Source organism: Cricetulus griseus, chromosome 4, assembly GCF_003668045.3.
Source record: "Cricetulus griseus strain 17A/GY chromosome 4, alternate assembly CriGri-PICRH-1.0, whole genome shotgun sequence".
Taxonomy (NCBI): Eukaryota; Metazoa; Chordata; class Mammalia; order Rodentia; family Cricetidae; genus Cricetulus; species Cricetulus griseus.
This window is the reverse complement of record NC_048597.1, coordinates 139,239,819-139,245,175: the sequence shown is the minus strand read 5'-3', so window position 1 is coordinate 139,245,175 and position 5,357 is coordinate 139,239,819. Positions and strand designations below refer to the sequence as shown.

At 47.2% G+C, this 5,357-nt stretch overlaps 1 pseudogene; it reads right to left on the bottom strand.

Annotated features, from left to right (window-relative positions):
* Positions 1–1,993: 1,993 nt before the first annotated feature.
* On the bottom strand, positions 1,994–2,562 carry LOC100750996 (annotated as a pseudogene).
* Between the last annotated feature and the right edge of the window lie 2,795 nt (positions 2,563–5,357).

The following is a 5,357-nucleotide window of genomic DNA, read 5'->3' as shown; positions in this document are numbered from 1 at the left end:
GCTATGACTTCATAAGTCTGCTCAGAGAGTGGTTAGGGGTATACGGGAGGGTTTGGAGGGAGAGAAATATTGAAATTAAACTCCAATATAAAAAATAAACAACAACAAGAAACCTGATCATTGATGGGGCCATCTATTGGGAGATATAAAGTAGAGGGGACACCTCAGAACCTCAAATGGTTCTTGAAAATTCCTGGGGAAAGGGAAGGTTGTTTATCTGCTCTATCTTAACACTCCAATCAAACTATTACACCAAGTGCTAGCAGAGGGATGTCGATTTCTGGATGGATCATTGTGGAAAAGTCTTTCTTTCCTTTGAGCCCTCACAAAGATGCATGAACTTGTGAATTGAATTGGTGGGCACAGTGAAGAAACCTCATGTCTTCAGTGACTGTCTATGGGCTACTCCTCCAACTAGGTTTGGGAAGGGCAGCCTTCTGGGTCCTTTGCACTGTTGTGCCACTTGTTTCTCTCAGGACCAGGGCTGGCTTCCTCCTCTGGACAAATGCTGGCTTTCTTCTCCGAATTTGGAGGGGATGTAGTGGATTTGGTGCTTTGAAGAGGAGCTGAAGGGGAGGATGAAAAGGAAACATGCAATAAATGTCACAGGCCAACAATGCCCTTTAAATGTCTTATGTGCTGGGTCCAGAGGTGGATAAACACTGGACATGGACTCTAGCTCCTGTGGGCAGGGTATGGATGGCTAGAGAAGACAACTGCACACATTCATTTCCATCTGATGACAGAAGAAGAGCCATTCTGTCAAGCAGATAACACACCTAACTGCCCTATCCCCTGACCCAGGCCCCAGGCACTCATGCAGGTGCATGCCACAGCAGATGCAGCCCTTGTCTGTTTGGCTCATTCCCTGATGAGGCTTGCTTTGGCCTCTGTTCTTCCCTGACTTTTAGAGGCAGCAGCCCTAAAGCTCTCTTCTCATCATCCATCTCTCCATAGAGCTCATCCCATCCATAAAATGTCAGGAGGCTTCACACTAAGGGACCCTTGTTTTCAAGCTAAGAGACAATGCTGGAGAACTGCTTCTTGCCCAAGAACCAGAGTGACCTCTGCCTCTAGTGACCATGTTCAGAGTCACCTCCTTCCAGCTCCTCTGCCCCTCTCTTACCCCAGGTCTTTTTGCTGTCCGTGTGTGATAGGGGCCTCGTTTTCACCTCCTTTCTGGATCCCTGCCTAGGGCTCAGGCACCTGGCTGTACCACCCAGCCCTAGCAATAAGCCCTGCCTAGATTCCTTGAAGGCTGCAGCCAGATTAATCATGCCAAGGCTCTGCTTTGATGATACCCTTTTATAGACACATAAAAAGAAGCATTTAGGCAGTCAGTCATGCTAAATCTTAACCATCTTTACAGAATTTTTAGTGCAGCACATCAAAATTGTCACTAGCCCTGAAGGTCCACATTTATAGTGCCTATGAAGCCACTTCTAGGCAGGAGGTGGTGGCCGTTGCCCACTTGGCATATCATATCCATACTTGGCCTGGATATGTACCATGCCTTTCCTTGGGCCTCCAAGTGTGCCTTGCACATCATACCATGGCCTCATTGTCCTTAGGTCACCCAGGACTTTCGTTTTAATAGGATGTTCAGTACTTTTTTTTTGGAATTTTTATAATTTTAATGGTCAATAGCTTCTGATTGGCTTCTGAATGGTATAGTTGAACAATATATTTGACACCCCCACAGCAAGTTCACACCCCTCAGTAAGTAGCGTTGGCTCCATCCATATTCCATTGCCCAGTCAGACTTCCATAGCCTAGGACCCACTCTTGGGCAATGGAAGGAGACATCTTAGTGTAATGAGCTGAATAACCCCCTGGCATACCCATGATGTGTTATTTTTGTTTAAAAATAACAAGTATTAAACCAAACACTTTCCCAGGTGCCATTGCCTCATGGAGAAAACCCAAGGTGTTGCTGTAGGAATCTGAGTCCTGTGGGCCCTGTGGTTCAGCTTCACGTCTCACTCTCCTGCAGTCATACAGCGTAGAGCTCATAAACCTTCTTTACACAGTACACCAGAGCAGCCAATGCTATTGTGTTGTGCAATCTCTTTCTGTGCAGCTAGTCCTTTCCAAGCAGCACCACTGGTGTGGAGGAGGTGAGCGTGTGCAGAGGCAGGAAGGACAGTTTATAGGTATCATACTCCACCTGGTACTTGCAGCAAGGGTCAAACTGCCAGAGACCCCATAGAGCATACAACAGGCCAGGCTCAGCACACCAGCAGCCAGGGAGATGTAGTGGGGGTAATCCAGGGGCAATGCCAATGTGGTGAAGAGGCAGGCGGTACCAGCCAACACGGCCGTCTTGTGGAGGTAATTGCTCACGGTGATCCAATGTGCTGTCTCATCTCCAATTTGGGTGTGCTCTACAATGTACTTGTACTTGACTTCCAGCGCCTGCTCCAGCTCATATTCAAACTGGTCCTGGGCATTCTCCCCACTGTAGATTTCATGCACTATGTAGCAGTCGGTGGCTGACAGGCTAACCCTCTCTCGGGAGCCCCCACTGCCCGGACCCAGATGCCTCCAAACCCTCGCGGCCATCTTGGAGACTCACGGCTCATCCCCGGCTGGTGCCAACACGCCGATGTTCAGTACATTATATGTGAGCAGTAACATCATGCTCTGTGTGTCTACTCCTGTGTATGCGATGTGCTTTATCAACTGGTCTACAAGCTTTTGAATATGCAGAGTCAACTCAAACTGCCTCTTGTCCCTAAGGTGTGCATGATGATTGTCTATTATTGGGGAATTCTGTCTAATCAGGGAGAATTTGCTCCCCTGGCTTGTGTGTGCTGCCTGGTAGAGACTGGGTTGATGCCGATTTACAGGGGCACTGACCACTAACTTGACAACCTGCTGCCTTTGTTCTCGCCCTGATGAAAACATTCCATTTGTGGCAGGATGTGAGTGGAGCGAAACTTCTGCCTCTCGCCTTCGGAATTCAGAGGAAAATGATGGCTCCTCCCCTTATCCACGTTATAGGAGAAACGAATCTGTTTATTTCAGCAGAGACGGTAGTCCTTTTCAGCTGTCACAGGGGCAAGAAGCTGACTGCAGGAAGGGCAGGCCTCTCCAAGTGTGCACTTAGCCCTGGGACACCCCAGGCAAGGGCAGGGCCAGCTGGAGCCTTTTTGCCTTTGAGGAGTCGTTGAGAGGAGGACATTTCTGTTGCACACTGCAGCCTTAGCCTGTGCAGGGAGTTGGCACCGCCATGCCGTTAAATAATTAACGGGTACTTCGTAGAGTAAAACACGCATTGGGCTAGGTAAAAGGCTAGATTAATTGCTTTCACTTAAGCTGTGTATTGTGTTTGGGGGGAGGCGTTAAGAAGGGAGAGGATGTGGGTTTGAAGGCAAGCAGAGAGGCAGTTTCTCAAAAGATGACAGGTGCCTGTCTTCTCAGGGAGTAGGATCTGTTTACATAGACACCGAAGTTGGTGGGGTTGCAGGGTTTCCTGTCCTGGACTCTGGTCACCTTCCATAGGCTCTGTGTGAACCTGGGTGAGGGACATGGGGAACCAGATTTTTGCTGATGGCTGGCATGTGACTGGCTGCCTCTGATGGGCTGACCTAGTTCTGCAACAGAAGGCAGAGCAACATTGGGCTGCTTTTTTCCTGATGCTGTGGTTGGAAAAGCTCTGAGTCATTGCACACCTGCTTTCTGGGCCTTGCAGAAGATGCTTGGTGTTTATAGCAAAGGCATGTCCAGGCCACAGACATTTACAGTTGCCTGTGATGTTGCTAAATACACAAGGTAATGAGGGGATGAGGGGAGGCTTCACTATCCACAGATATAATTTGCTACACCATCCCCATCTCATGTCTTGTCTTTAAGGATACAGGCTGTACTTCCTCTCCAGGCTTCCTGCCCTGAATACAGTATCCATGGACTCTGTCACTACATGGCCTGGCACATTGGCCACCATGTAGGTGGAGCCTTCTGGAGTTGTACAGTGAGGAGCCTTGATCCTAGACACATAATAATTTATTTTGAGTGGAAACTGACTATAGAAATTAGCCAGGGGAACAGGGATGGTAATAACAACTGGAGGTTAGCCATAGGAGGTGAAACTCCAATAGGGCATTAGTATGTTCAGTTCTATCCTGAGCTGAGTTGGGGACTCCTTGGGGTTACTCTGGCATTCTGAGTGTTGCCATCCTTAGCATCATTCAGACCTCTTCCACCAAGAAGGGCTTTCTGTCTGGAGTGCTTCCTATTGTGTGGTTGCTACCCTGCGGCTTCTGAGTTTAGGCTCAGTGTCTGTGAGTAGATGACTCAAAAGTCCACACATGTGGCCACTCTTGAAAAAAGAGGCCCAGAAACACTGCAGGTGACTGAAAACTGGAACATTTCTCCAAGAAATTGTCAGACATGTGAAACACAGCAATGGCCGTGTGTGTGTGTGTGTGTGTGTGTGTGTGTGTGTGTGTGTGTGTGTGTGTGTGTGTGTGTTTGTGTTTGGAGAAGTCTGGGAGGGATATCCATAGGGCAAGAGGGACAGGTAATACAGCCATACATATGCTCAGTAGATTGGAGCTGAACTTCAACCCAGGCCCAGGCAGGGGATGCCAGCTCCAGGCTGACCAGCTGGGCTGTATCTGCCTGTATCTTCACTTAGGGTCTGGGCCTGAGAAGCCTCTTTTGGGGTTCATTTTGCTTTCCCAAGTGAAGGACTGATCCCTATTCAATGTGTTTTGTGGGGAGGATTGCTAAGCTGTACCTTGCAGTCTGTAGCATCTTCTATTCATTCACTTTTCTCTGATGTCTTCCCCTGGGGCTTCTTGTTCATGTGCCCTTTTCATGTCATGATGAAAATGTTTGAATGATTGATGGGAGTGGGCTTGGGCATCTATATGCAACTTGGCAAAAATGTTCATAGAATTTCTTCCATTGCCTAATGTGTATGAGAAACTACAAAATATACAGTTTTAATAAAGATGAAATAATATTAGACAAATAATAAAGGAGAGTACACATTAATGCATAAAACTTGTAGAAACCCATAAACCCTATTAAACAGGAAAGCTGAGCTGGCTTTCCCCAGCCCAGCCCTTTATATATGTCGGTGTCTATGTTCAGAGGAGCTACACTGCAATTCACACCTCAGACATCGTGATCATTTGTTCAAATTCCAGGTAGACACCTGTGACAAGGAACTTGTTCACACGAGTAGGTGTTAAAAGTTTTAAAGCCATTTTTATAGCCATTCAGAATTTTACAGCAGTTGAAATTATATTTAAAGCCTCAAATAGTTCTTCCTTTTCTTTCACCAATAAAAGTAATGCTGGGATGGGATGCCTAGTAATAATACCAGTGGAGTTCTTACTGCACTTTCT